Source organism: Spermophilus citellus, assembly GCF_964194105.1.
Source record: "Spermophilus citellus genome assembly, chromosome: 12".
NCBI lineage: Eukaryota > Metazoa > Chordata > Mammalia > Rodentia > Sciuridae > Spermophilus > Spermophilus citellus.
This window is the reverse complement of record NC_138198.1, coordinates 34,830,351-34,846,663: the sequence shown is the minus strand read 5'-3', so window position 1 is coordinate 34,846,663 and position 16,313 is coordinate 34,830,351.

The following is a 16,313-nucleotide window of genomic DNA, read 5'->3' as shown; positions in this document are numbered from 1 at the left end:
AGACAAAAGAAGACAAATAAAACAAGTGTTTACCATGATGTCAAGCAAAATGGAACTTCCATCTATTGCTAACAGGATTAAAAACACCATATGATTGCTTTTATAATTAGTAAAGCAATTAGTTATACAGGTAAAAACATAATTAACTTAATATATAGCATCTAAGTTTCAGATGTTCCATAAAAAGATATACAAAATGTCTGTCACTGCAGAAACGTTCCTGATGCAACATTGTAGTCATTAACCTGCCCCTACTGCTGGGATTCCTGGAAACACTCATCTACATTCTAACACTGTGGTGTTGCATATTATAGACAATCAAGTGAAAACAATCATATAGTGTGGGGAATTAGGTCTGGAGTCTTTATTTAGCATAATTTTTTGAGATTAATTCATGTTGTTGCATATATTAGTACTTGATTTGTTTTAATTGTTGAATAGCATTTCTTTATGTAGAGGTACCACAATTTGTTTATCTGATTAATTCATATTTGGATTATTTCCAGTTTTTAGTCATTATGAAGAAATCTGTTAGGAACTTTTGAGCAACATCACTTTTGTGGGGATGTGTTTTCAATCTTCTAGGTAAATATTTAAAATTTAGATGCTCTATATTAATTCAATTATATTTTTACCTGTATAACTGCTTATCTAAATATGAAAACAATCATATCACTTCTTAATCCTGTTAGCAATAGATGGAAGTTCCATTTTGCTTAACATCTTTGTAAGCACTTGATTTTGTTTGTCTTCTTCAGTTTTAACCACATAAGTATATGCTAGTGGTATTTCACTATGGTTTCAGCGTACATTTCTCTAACAATGAATAATATCAAACATCATCTATTTGCTTATTTGATATCTTTATATCAATTCTAATCTTTGTTCCATTCTTTCCTTAGTGGCTTATTACTTTTAAGTGTCAAATGGTAAGTGGTTTTTACACATTTTACATAAAGATCTTTTGTTAGATTGTCTGATTTCCAAATATTTTATCTTAAAATAGGGCTTATCTTTTATTTTTGTGACTTTTATTTTTGGTGAATTTCTATTTATTATTCTTTTATTATACTTTTTGAGTTCTATTTAACAATAATTTGCCAGCTTCAAGTCATTTGGATTCTATCCCATATTTCTTCTAAGAAGGTTATAGTGATTTTGGTTTTTAGTTCTTTATTTACTTGAATTAATTTTACATATACTCTGAGGGTCAGAAGCATAATTTATTTTTGCTTGCACATACAATTGTCCAGTGACATATGTGGAAAATACCCATTACTCATTGAATTTCATATGGTTTTTGTTGAAATTTTAGTTATCAAATATAAGTGAATGTATTTCTGGATCATCCATATTTTTTCCCAATTGATCTGGGTTGGAAGACAACACTGCATTGATTTTGATGGGTATCTTGTGTTTTTGCCCTTTCTTGAGAAGGCATACTGATGACTTTTCAGATTAAGAATGTTTATACATTGAACAGTTTGAGAGAGCAAAAGACAAGTTGGTTTGTTTAATATAAAGTCAATTTCCCCCTTCAGAAGTAAAGAATAAGCTAGTTTGTTACAGTACGATATGGCTCATTGGGGTTCATAAGTTGGAGGTTTCTCAACAATAAAAAATAGAGTGTATGATTTGCATTTTTGAAGGCTCCCCTGCCTCCCCTCCATGGAGAATTGTGGAGCATGGTAAAACTTTAAAACAAAGCTCACACTGCTCTCTCATAAGTAATAAGGGCTCACATATTATGCCAACATCCTTATTTTTATCCCATATTTGTTACTTATACATAAAAGTGAGGTTCAAGTTTACTTATTTGTACATTCACAAGATAGAACAACATAATCTGGCCAGGATCATTTTCCAGTAGTTCCCCCTTTCTTCCCCTTCTCCTTCCCCTGATATCTTTCCTCTACTCCACTAATCATTCCTCAGTTTTCTTGGGATTCCCTTCACCTTTCTTTTCCTTTGTCCTCTCTAGCTTCCACCTATGAGAGAAAACATATGACCTTTGACTTTCTGAGTTCAGCATATTTTGCTTAGCATAATGTTCTTAAGTTCCATCCATTTTCTTCTTTATGGCTGAGTAAAACTCCCTTGTATATGTATATTATATTTTCTCTATCCATTCATCCATTGATGGACACCAAGCCTGGTTCCGTAGTTTGGCTATTGTGAATTGTGGTGCTATAAACATGCATATGTATGTATCACTGTCATAAGATGGTTTAACCTTTTGTTTTTCTTGTGAATTGTGGGGTTTTTAATTAATTTTTTATTTATATATGACAGCAGAATGCATTACAATTCTTATTTCACATATAGAGCACAATTTTTCATATCTCTTGCTTGTATACAAAGTATATTCACACCAATTCGTGTCTTCATACATGTACTTTGGATAATAATGACCATCACATTCCACCATCATTTCTATGCCCCCTCCCTTCCCGTCCAACCCCTCTGCCCTATCTAGAGTTTGTCTATTCCTCCCATGCTTCCTCTCCCTACCCCACTATGAATCAGCCTCCTTATATCAGAGAAAATATTTGATATTTGGTCTTTTGGGATTGCCTAACCTCACTTAGCATTATCTTCTCTAAATTTACCTGCAAATGCCAGGGTTTTATTCTCTTTTATTGCTGAGTAATATTCCATTGTGTATATATCCCACATTTCTTAAATCCACTCATCTGTTGAAGGGTATCTAGGTTGGTTTCACAGTTTAGATACTGTGCATTGAGCTACTATAAACATCGATATGGCTGTGTCCCTGTAGTATGCTGTTTTTAAGTCCTTTGGGTATAGACCAAGGAGCAGGATGAGAAGAACAAATCAATTCAAAAAGCAGTAGAAGACAGAAAATAATTAAAACCAGATCTGAAATCAATGAAATTGAAACAAAAGAAACAATTGAAAAAATTGACAGAACAAAAAGTTTGTTCTTTGAGTAAATAAAATCGACAGACCCTTAGCCATGATAACAAAGAAAAGGAGAGAGGAAACTCAAACTACTAACAAACATGATGAAAAAGGAAATATCACAACAGACTCTACAGACATATGGAAGATAATTAGAAATTATTTTGAAAACTTGTACTCCAATAAAATAGAAAATATCAAAGGCATTGACAAATTTCTAGTATCATACAATTTGCCCAAATTGAATCAGGATGATGTACACAATTTAAACAGATCAATTTCAAGTGATGAAATAGAAGACACGATTCAAAAGCCTAACAACCAAGAAAAGCCCAGGACCAGATGGATACACAGCCAAGTTCTACAAGACCTTTAAAGAAGAACTAATACTGATACTCTTCAATTTATTTCAGGAAATAGAAACAGAGGGAGCACTTCCCAACTCATTCTATGAGGCTAATAACACCCTGATTTCAAAACCACACAAAGACACATCAAAAAAAGAAAACTTCAGGCCAATATCTCTATTAAACATAGATGCAAAAATTCTCAGTAAAATTCTGGCAAATTGAATACCAAAACGTATCAAAAGAATCATACCACAACCAAGTAGGATTCATATTAGAGATGCAAGCTTGGTTCAACATACAGAAATCAATAAATATAATTCATCAAATCAATAGGCTTAAAAATAAGAATCATATGATCATCTCAATAGATGCAGAAAAAACATTTGACAAAACACAGTGCTGTTTTATGTTCAAAACACTAGAAAGATTATGGATAACAGGAACATATCTCAACATCATAAGGGCTAACTATGCTAAGTCCCAGGCCAACATCATTCTAAATGAAGAAAAAACTGGAACAAAACAGGGATGCCTTCTTTCACTACTTCTATTTAACATAGTTCTTGAAACACTGGCCAGAGCAATTAGAAAAAAAAAATTACATATAGGAAAAGAAAAACTTGAATTGGCATTATTTGATGATGATATAATTCTGTACCTAGAAGACCCTAAAAGTTCCACCAGAAAACTTCTAGAACTAGTAAATGAATTCAGCAAAGTAGCAGGATATAAAATTAACACCCCAAAATCAAAGGCATTTCTGTATATCAGTGATAAATCCTCAGAAAGGAAAATGAGGAAAACTACTCCATTTACAATAGCCTTAAAAATATTTGAGAATCAACTTAACAAAATAGGTGAAAAATCTATATAATAAAAATTACAGAACCCTAAAGAAAGAAGGCTCTACTTCCTTAAGATAAATACCAATGTTATATCTGGGACATATGGTGGTTCCATGCCTAGACTTTTGAGGAAACTACATACTGATTTCACAGTGGTTGTACTCATTTACAGTGGACCCAACAGTGAAGTGTTCATTTTTTCCATATCCTCTCCAGCATTTATTATTATTTGTGTTCTTGATGACTGCCATTTTTACTGCTGTGAGATGAAATCTCAGTGTAGTTTTGATTTACATTTTCCTAATTGCTAATGATAGTGAACATTTTTCCATATATTTGTTGCCATCTGAGTTTTTCTTTTGTGAAGTACCTATTTCATTCATTTTTCTGTTTATTGATTGATTTTTCTGTGAAGATTTTAAGTTAGTTTTACATTCTGGATGTCAATATCTGTCAGAAGAGTAGCTAGCAAGATTTCCTCTCATTCCATATGTATTTTCTTCACATTCTTGTTTTCATTGCTTTTCAGAATTTTTTTATATGATGTTATTCCATTTATTAATTCTTTATTATTAATTTCCTGAGTTTTGGAGGTTCTTATGAGAAAGTTGGTTAATGTGTCCATATGCTGGAATGTTGAACCTACGTTTTCTAGTAGGAGTCACATATTTTCCAGTTTAGTTCAAAGGTCTTTGGTCAATTTTGAGTTGATTTTTGTGCATGGTAAGACATAAAGATCTAGTTTCATTCTTCTACATTTAGATAACCAGTTTTCTCAACATTATTTGTTAAAAAGGTTGTCATTTCTCCAGTGTATGTTTTTGCAATTTGGTCAGGGAACAGATGGGAGTATAACTGTGTGGGTTTCTTTCTGTATCTTCTACTCTGTTCCATTGATCTTATGTATCTGTTTTTATGCCAGTACCATGCAATTTTTGTTACTCTAGCATTATAGTATAATTTGAAGTCAGGTATTGTGGTGCTTCTGCCCTGCCTTTTTAGCTAAGAACTGCTTTGATGCCAGCATTTTTGAAACTGCGGTGGACTAAGTTGTTAACCTCTCAATGGTGTAAAATTTCAGATTACTCATACTTCCAGACCATTTTTTTAAATATATGAGTGATAACTACTATTGTAATAGAAGCAATAGTATGTAATATAAATTTGTGAAATTTAATTTCCTTCCTAAAAACATTTTGGCTATTCTAGGTCCTTCTCATTTTCATGTAAATTCTAGTGAGCTTATTAATTTTTACAAAAAAAAATCACATTTTTTTTAGTTTTTATTAAGATGTGGTTAAATCTATAAAGAAATTTAAGGAGAATTGGCATTAATATTGTGTTTTCCAATTCTTGAGCCCAGTATACCTCTATATTCAAGTCTTCTGAATTTTATATCATAAACATTTTGTAGATTTCAGCATATGAATACTCAGTATTATTATAAACTTTACCCATAAATAAATGGGATGGCATCAATCTAAGAAGCTTCTGCAAAGCAATGAAAATAATTATAAATGTGAAGAGAGAACTTACTGAATGAAGAAAATCTTTGTTAGTTCCTATTCTGATGAAAATTAATATTCAAATATATATGTATATATATTTTTGAGTATATTTTATATTTTTTTTCAAAAACTTTACACCAAAAATCCAATAGCTTGATTAATAAATGGGCAAATTAATGAAACAAACACTTCTCAAAAGAAAAAAAAAAACAGATGGCCAACAAATACATGAAAAAATGTTCAAAATCATTAGCAGTTAGGGAAATGCAAATCAAAAATACACTGGATTTTTTTTTGCTGCTATTATAAATGATAGACTTCAAACTTTATTTTGTTTACTACTATACATACTAGTATGTAGTCAAAGATGTGCACACGTCTGTGTACACATGCAACATGTATAATTGTATATGTAATTGCATACACATATGAACAATTAATTCTTGTATCTTTACCCTGCATCCTCATATTTAACTTGCTCATAAGTTTAGCAACTTTTCTCTAGAGTCCTCAAGCTGTTCTAAGTATATGATTATGGCAAATATGAATTAAAATAGTTTTCTTTCAAACTGTATGTCACTTATTAGTTTTTCTTAACTTATTCCATTGCCTAGAACTTATAGAAAAACACAAATAGAAGTGGAGTGAACAGAAATCTATAACTTCTTCCTGAATTAAGAGGACATAATTCAATATTCAATCATTAATTGTGATGATAGGTTAAAGTTTTTCATACATTTCTTTTCAGACTTCCTTATCTCTCTAGAATTGAGAATTTTTTTTTTATCCACAAAGAGCGAGTATGATTTATTCCCATTTTACTCAGAATAAACATGATAACCATTTTAAGGACCTACAGACTCCACAAATTATGGTTAATGATGATCTCTGACTTTGTCTACACTTCATTCCTTTAGATTGGCTTCCTTTGCTTTTTTGCCAGTAAGTAAAATCCCTCATGAGACACTTTGCATTGATTTTTTTTTTCTCTCTTTGTGAAATTTCCCTTCTCCTGGATATTTGCATGTGTTTACCACCGGCCTTACTTAAAACTCTGCTCCTCCCTCCTCAATGACCATCATATTAAAAACTTTAATAATTACACCCTTGGTACTGCCTCTTCTTCGTATTTTGCTTAATTCTATAGCTATTAGTAAACTCTTAACAATTTACCTAATTACTTTGTTTATTAAGTTTATTATTTGTTCCGTGGGAATGTAAATAATTATATTATATAATTTTGGATAAATGGCTTGACCTCTGAGGGTACAGAAAACCTGAGCATTTTGGGGAGGTGTTATCTATTTCTGTCTCTAAATTTATATGACATCTTTATTGAGGATCAGTCCCACAGGAAGCCTCTGCAGGAGGGTGATATGCTGTCTTTCCTTTTTCAAAGCAATATTTTTCTTGTGGCCTACATGCATTTATGTATTTTTCATCAGTTGAAAACACTAAATAGATTTACAGAGTACCCAACTGTGTAAAGGATTCTATGTCCTTACACTGAAATATTATAAAATACAAATTTGTGCACTATTAATTTTACTGGAATGTATTTTGAATGAAACCAATTTGAGTTTAATTCAATATGAGATAGCTATATTTGTTGAAGAAATTTTAATAGCACAGACCAGATAAATGTGGGAGCTTATTCTCAATCATTTCTTGTGTTATGATAGCTCAGACATATTACATTAAAAAGCCAACAAAATATAAATATTAAAAACAAGAACCATTTGATTTTGATTTTTTTGTTTTTATTTTCCTTATATTTTCCTTTTCATCAGTGTATTTTATATTGGTTGTATATTAACAGGTCTTAAAGTGAAATATGATGAGAAATGCTGCTTAATTTCAGAATCATATTTTAGTAGCTTGTTACTATTGTAAACTGCAAATAAATAATTGAAGAGCTATTATGAATTTCATCTGTTAGCAACCATAATAAAGAGAAACAAAGGGGAGTATAGTCCTCAAATATTGTTAGCAAGAACTTATATAACATTTACTTCAATTATATAACATTTACTTCAATTATTCCAATAATTTTATAGATAATGAGGTAAATACTATTATTATGCTCTTTTTGCAGATATAGACTGTGAAGCTCACAGAGGTCAAATAATTTCCCAAAATCTCCAATGAAAGAATGGTTTAAATAGAGGGAATCTGATTCCAGAGTTTGTATTCTTAATATTGTGCTTCAATGTATTCATTGCATTCATCTCAGTTAGCCTTGCTTAACAATTACCTTTTCATTTACTCCCTTACTAGGGTACATGTGAGCACTCACAGCTCTTTCTACAGAGCTTTGAGAATTTATAGGCTACTTACTACATTACTGTAATTGGGAACCTTCTATTAAAGCAGACTGGAAGAACATTACTACTTTTATGAGATCCTCTCTGAACTGCAAACTGAGGAAAAGGAGGACATTTGGGTCATTATTGTAACCAATCTGTCATAGATAAATACCTGGTACACTGAAGAACCTTGGTAAATAGATTCTTGGTATAAAACAATTACAAGACCATACTCTAGATAATTATTCTTTAATAGTCACATAAATTAGGTTATGCTATGGTAAAAATTAAGTTACATCTTGAACTCTGTGAGATTAAGATAGTAGGTGCTTATATCTTACTTACACAAAGTCCAGTATGGATCAGGTATCCCTTCACAATTGGAAAATAGAAAATTAGTCTCCAAAGTTGATTTACTAGGAGAAGAAAGAGATGAAGAATTGTGCTATATAGTATATAAGCCTAAACCTGGAGTTGCTACATTACTGATCTCCATAACCCATTGGCTTACCCTGAGTCACATACCCTATCAACTTAAAGGCAGACAGTGATATGTGGTCATCCTGTATATCCAGAAAGGGGAAGCTATGTAGTGCATATATAAAAGTAAACTGTGTCAAATTTCAGATATGCTTTATAATATGAAATTTGGAAAGTCAATCATGCCTGGCTAACTTCCAAATGTGGTTGAAATGATTCATTGATAGCCCAGCAACTAATTTGACAGACTTGCAATTTTCTTCCAGTATCCAAGTTACAAGAAAAACATCATCCCCCTTGGTTAAAGAGAGAGAGAGAGAGAGAGAGAGAGAGAGAGAGAGAGAGAGAGAGAATTATAAAAAACACAACAGTGCACAATGATGCAACATCTGAAACAATTACTTGTACTTCTTATGTGTTCTAAAATTTAGATTTCAGAAACCTCTCTATCCTCAGCAGCCTACTAGATTTTCTTTAGCATAGACAATGTCCCCTTTAATATTTATCTTCAGTATACTTCATCTATCTATCTAACCTTATTTATTATTATTTATTTTATTTCCATTTTTTAGTATTTAAAATTTTCTTCCCATCTGGAATATTATTTATATAAAATATTTTCCTCATTGGTTTTTCCATTCTTCCCTACATTCTTTGGACTGACCATCAAAATATTTGGAAGATTTGATGGAAGTCTTTAAAAGTTTACTTAAAAAAATAAAACAGAGAAATCAATAGAAATAAGTGACATAATGTTATCAATATTTATGTCTTTTTTACAAAATATCCAAGCATTACATATTTTATAGTCTCTGAAAACTGCTTTTGCTTTATTTAAATCCCAACAGCAATTTTATTAGCATTTTCTCTTTTGCTACCATATTTAACCTGTGCATCTTTGAATACTTTCCTCTGTGATTATGAAGGAGGATGGGAAATGGCAAATGGTGAAGACAAATTATACTTATCAACCACTCCACTGTGGCAGGTTGCTCCAGCCTTTGTCCCCAGTGCTTCTTGAATGCAATTCAAGAAAACTTATCCTGTACCCACAAAGTCATACTGTATCACATCACTTTAGAAATTGAAGCTAAAAATAGTATTAAATACCTTTTAAGTTTTAGTATGAAACATGCATTTAATACTCTCCTTTAAACCATGAGTCCACAGATAATTAATAGAGCAAATTGAAAATGCATTAATTAAAATACAATACTACCAATTTTGTGCAAGATATAAATAAAATGTGTAATGTTATGTATGTACATATATATGCATTTTAAAGCCAATTTTTGTTATGGTTATAGGTTTTTAGACATTTCATACTAATAGTTAATTTCATATATATATATATATATATTACATATAATTTCTTAGTAAAAAGTGCTTTTAACTAAGAAATTATGTGTATGTATTATATATAATGTGTACATATATATATATATATTTTTTTTTTCCAAATGAATGTATATGGATATATGAGATATAGGACCTCCTGTACCATGTAACAATGTCTTGTGTATCTGTGACTGTCACTTTTCTAGCTCTTTATTGTTTATTATATCATAAGAGAAATGAGAATATGACAAAATTATAATGTAAAAATTGTAGAATATTCCTATTTATCACTAATAATAGGAAAATTAATAATAATCTTATTTAATTAATATTTCATAGATCAACATTAAATATTTCTTATAAAATCAATGTAATACAAGATACAACAGATTTTCAGGAAACATTGCTTTTCTGCATATGAGTTGAAAAAGGTAAAATTTATATAAAATCAGCAAACTTTTTCTTGGAAGAAATACACTAACATTCTTGGAACTGAGTGTATGCTGATGAACAATTTAGACAAGGCCCTTTATTTGACATTGAATAATGAGAAGTGATTGGCTAATATTTTGTGGAAGGTTATTAAATACAGAGAAATAAGAGAGGAAAAATCCCAAGAAGTAAGTTGGAACAGAAAGAAGACTAATATGGCTGGAGCATAATTATTAAGAGAAAGAGTGGGAAAGCCGAGGAGCATTCAGTCCAGTAGAAACCAAATTTTCTGTATATACTGAATCTAACCTGAACTCACTTTTTCTTCAACACCCCAGACCCTGGCAATTATTGTCATACTGGTGGCCTCAAGGGAAAATCAAATACCTAAGTTGCACTAAGTGGAACACATTTTTTGGTGCTGCAGAGCTGTAAAATACTCAGGTTCTCCGGAGCAACCATTCAAAACCAGAAGCCTCAGAAGCAAAATAAACCCAAATAATAAATCTTGTTGCATAAAAAAGAGGATTAATAAAATTATGAAAAGAAAAATTGAATTATTAAACAAAAAATGTGTGTCAGGTTTTGGTCATTTTGCAATGGGGTATAAAAACAAACAAATAAGCAAACAGGGAGCTGACAGGAGGGGAGAAAACTTCCCCAAACTTGCAAACAAGTGCTAAATTGTACTAGGAGCAACACTAGTGCAAAAATTGCATAGAACTGTCAAGGAATCTGCTGACTTCCCAGAAAGTATAAAAGGAGTATTTAAAGTTTTGTTTTTTTTTTTTTTTTAAGTGAGAGGTATCCTTTATTGCACTTTGGTCACAGTAGTATAACTATTACTAAAATTCATAATTAAGTAGAAAAGTAGAAAGAATGATATGGCCTTTAATAAAAAATATATTGCAAAAATTAATACTAATTTCTAATAAAATTATTTTCACCATTTTTTTTTGTTGTTTTTGGTACCAGGGATTGAACTCGGGGGCACTCTACTACTGAGCCACATTTTGTATTTTATTTGAAGATAGGGTCTCCCTCAGTTGCTTACTGCCTCACCTTTGCTGAAGTTGGATTTGAATTCAATGATCCTAGAATTAGGATTATAGGTCTGCACCACACATTTTTTACTTAAGAAAAAGGAGTGTATGTGGGGGGGGGGGGGCGCAGGAATAAGAAAGACAATGGAAGGAATGTGACTTAATTTTCTCCCCTCCCCTCCCCTTCCTTCCCTCCCCCCCCTCTCTCTCTATATATATACACACACACACACACACACACACACACACACACACACAGTGAATCTCCACATAATGTACAACCAACCACAAGATTGGGATCCTAATTAGAATGAGATATACATCATGTTTATATAAGTATATCAAAATACACTCTACTGTCATGTATACCTAAAAAGAATAAATAAATAAATATTTTCTACGTTTTTTTATTGGAGCATTATAGTTGTACATAATGCTATTCAGGCTAATATTTTTGTTATACATAATGGTGGGATCTTTTGTTACATATTAGTTAGTAAATGCACACAATGTAATAGTATAGTTTGTCCAAATTCCACTCCAGTGTTCCCCCCTCCACCTCTTAATCCCACTGCTCCCTTTCCTCTCTTCTACTGATCTCCCTTTGCTTTTCATGCAATCACTCCCTGACTTTTCCTTTTTTCTCTCCTGAAAACATACCATCTTTGACCTTCTAGGTTTGATTTATCTCACTTAACAAAATGGTCTCAAGTTCCATTCATTTTCCTGCAAATGACATAATTTCATTTTTCTTTATTAATGACCATAAGTTCATTGTGCATATATATATATATATATTTTTTTTTCTTTAAACATTCATCTCTTGATGGATATGCTCAGCTGGTACACAATTTTAATATAAAATAATCTTTTTTTTTAAGATGGCAAACTGTGTTTATCTCAAATTAACATCAAACTTCCTTCTTGACAGAGAAATTCTATATTGATATTCACCCCTAAAAAAAAAAAATCAAAGGCGCCATTATGCCACTATTTGTAACATTATTTGAAATTGGGATTATTCCACTTTACAAAGGAATCAAGAAAGAGGTACAGGAAAAGAAAAAAAAAAAGGATGTAACTATATGCACGTATTTCCTTAAAACCCTAAAGAATAATTTGGCAGTTAGAAAAATAAAATCAGAGTTTAGTATAGTATTTCACTTCTAAATTATACAGGAAATCAATAACTTTGTTATATAACAACAATAAGTAGTCAAGTATATATACATATATATATGTATATATATGTATATATATGTGTATATATATACATTAATGTTATAAATAACAACAGAAAACTCTTATAAGTAGAATTTTCAACTAACACACAGAAACCATTTGAGAACAATAAAGGTACAAAATTCCACTAAGAAATAAAAGGAAATCTTATTATATAAAGGTAATACTTGCTCTACATTGGGGAGACTTGGGATTATGTAGAAACCATTTGGTTAAAAATTAGCCAATAATTTAAGAGTTATTCCAATGAAAATGTCAAGCATGTCTTATTTTTAACTTGACAAATCAATTTTAAAATTTGTAATTTTGTGCCTATTTTTCATACTTTTAAAAAAGAAATATAGATTAGTAATATGAAGTAAGGTATTTTGGAGAATTATATTGTTAGAGAAAAATATTACTATAATTCTATAATTGCAGCATATTTAGGTGTAGAAAAGGCAATGAATTAGAAAACATTGAAGCATATTTATAAGAAGTTAATATGATTAAGGTATAGAAAAGGTAGCAGAATACAACAGTTACTAATATGGCATTATGTAAAAATGTGGATGTGTAACCGATGTGATTCTGCAATCTGTATTTGGGGTAAAAATGGGAGTTCATAACCCACTTGAATCTAATGTATGAAATATGATATGTCAAGAGCTTTGTAATGTTTTGAACAACCAATAAAAAAATAATTTTTAAATTAGTACACAAGTGTTGGTTATTTGACATAAGTAGAGACAATGGACATTTGGCAAATTGTCAAGTGACAAGTTATATTGTACTTAGTGTAACTGAGGCAGATTAGAAAGCAATAGTACATCTTTGGTCATAGAGAAATATGAGAAAACATAAAATATAAAATTTAATAGGCTTGGATTAAAGTACTTTTTACTTTAAATTATTTTTCTTTGGCTCTTTTTATTGTACTTCTTAGTAGTATTCTTATTGTACAACAATAAGCCACACATCTCTAATTACCCATGTAGCTAGAAAGTTATACCCATAAGTATCACTTATAAGATATCCCATCTTATGTCCACCTCTATATTTCTAACTACACGAAAGCCATGCAAACTCTGTCAAAGTGATTTGATCCTGAAAGCTCTCCATCTTTTTTTAAACATGGTTAGCGACTATTTCAAATACAGAAAAAAAGAAGAAATTCACAAATTCAAACTTCCTGGCAAGCTTCTTACATCTGGGAAATGTATATATTGGAGTTTTGATTAATTCTCTGTGTCATCTATCCTGTCTTTTACTAGCAATGACATTTTAAGGAATTTCATTATACAATTTTCCTTCTATGTTGATCTCCATCAACAATCTTTCATATGGGAATAAAGGAACTGAAAATATTCACAAATTATTAAATGAGATTTGTACATTGCACCCAAAATTTAACTAAATAAAAATTAATATGCACATTCATTTAATTTTGAGAAAAGTAAAACTGGACTTGATGATTATAGAAGACTCAATAATTGAGTTAAATAAAATTCTCTATGATGGCTAAATAAAAGTTCTGTAAGAATGGATTGAAACATAATAAAAAATTGTTTTCAGCAAAAGAATATGATAAAATTAAACATCCTAATTGCAGTTGGGAAAAACGCTATAAATGGAATATACTTCCCTATTCAAAAAGTTCTGGTGTTATAATGGAGTAATGTCTAATTGATATTTTAAATTTATGTTATATAAATACAAATATGTCATATAAATACAAATATATAAAATACAAAGATTCTTTAAGATCAGATTTTTCTTTATCTATTTCTTCTTTTGAATCATACATTTTTACTACAAACTCTTTGTTCACTAAATATTTCACTATATTTATATACATATAATATGAATATCTGGAATACATGTATTTGATTATATGAGTATGTATATGACTATATGCATTTTTATGTATTTGTTTGCTTCTGTGATCCCACTAATCACTTTTCAAATTTTTTCTTCTCAGTATCACATTGGTTTGTCATTACATGAACACAGCAACAGGTTAAATATCTATAAAAAATAAGCATGCATACATTCACACAGAGATTAAAAGAACACTATAAAAATCATGAACTAATATTAACTCTTAAGTTTCAAACCCCTCTACAAAACATTCTAATACAAAAAAAAAAAAAAAAAAAAACAAAACAAACAGGATTGTTTCTAAAACTCATTGTAAAATGATGATATATCATTTATACCTGAGAAATATTGTTTTGAAATATATTAGTTAGAGGTAATGTTTTTGTATTTAAATTAATTCCTAAACTGCAGAGACTATGAGGGAGGTAACTACAGGCCCTGTTTCTTTGTCTTAAGACTGTTTGGGGGCCAAGAATTCACATTGGTCTTGCAGTATATTTTCAGGTGGCAAAATTTCTTAGTTACTATTAGGTAACTCAGAATGGAGTCTAATTCCCACTGACACTCCTGCTGCAACAATGACTGGATTCTACTGAAGTTATTTTTAAAATTACCTGTGTGTGATTGTGCTTTACATTTACCTTTAGCTTAAAGCAAAGATGAATAGTGACCTACTGATGCTGTTCTGCTGTTGAAGCTTTCAGTTTTAGCATCATCACACAATTGCTTGGACCTAAGAAAGTTCAAACTGTGAATCATTTTGTAAGCAGATAGTTGAAGAAGATAGACTAGAATTACTTTCCATATTTCTCATTCTTAAAATCTCACGTGATGGCTTCTGTATCAATAATGCTAAAATTGACAATATGGAAATTTAGGCTTAGAAAAGAACACCTACTTTTCTAAGGTCCTTTAAGTAGTGGTAGAGGTGAGGGATGTATCCAAACTTTAGTACTTTCAAATTTCTCTGTTTCTTGCTACATGAATGATTTCCTGCATATCATAGCTGTGAGACATCTGAAACCGTAACTTTCCCCCAAATTTTTCCTTTTCAGTTCTTTTAGTCACAGCAGCATAAAAGCTGATTAAACAGGCACTAACATTTTTTGAACTTCTCCTCAGAATAAGCTAAGATATTGGACAAACTGGTGTGAAACTCAGCTAATTATGCAACATGAGACATTGAGAGAGGATTAAAAATATTCCCTACTTCTCATCCTATACAGGAGTGTGGAATGACAATCTGAAAATCTGTAAGGAAGATAATAACTAGAACATTATTATTGCTTTTGCCCAACATTCCAGAGGTCCGGAGAACTTGAAACATAACATAATTCTTAGAAAAGTTTGGGCAATGAAGGTTGGTTTATAGAAAGAATTTAGAGATACAACATAACTTTTCACAATACGAAATTGTCAAAAGTAATCATGAAGCAATTAGAAATCTTATATTTGCATCTTACTACTTTTAAATCCCCTAATGTCTTATTTCAGTTTGAAGGTTTTTTCTTTTAAAATATATACCCGATATTTTCAAAATAGGCTTCACAGAAAGTGTCAAGAGTGATGAGTAATGGGAAATATTTGTTTCAGGGAGACAATAATTTGAAAGTGTTTCACTCTCAAACAGTAGTTTTTAAAATTTAAGCTTGGCCCATAATAGTTACTCAAAAAGTACAAAAAGAAAAAAGAAAGCACTTACAAGAAGAAAGCACCTGCCCCAGCCATATTTTCAGACGATAGAAGAAATCTGTCATCCTTCATTAAAGAAAGAATATTCTCAACACTTACAAAAGATTGGTAAGGTAGACTTCATTCAAGAGCTACTAAAATGTCTTTTTGTAATAGGAGAATGACATTGGGCTCAACTCTGAATACAGGAAGTTCAAGTGGAACAAGATTATTCTTGAAGGCAGGCCAAGGTTATATGGTATTAAAGACAGGGGACAAAAAATTCAATCCTCTATCAAAGCTGGGAGTCTTTTTG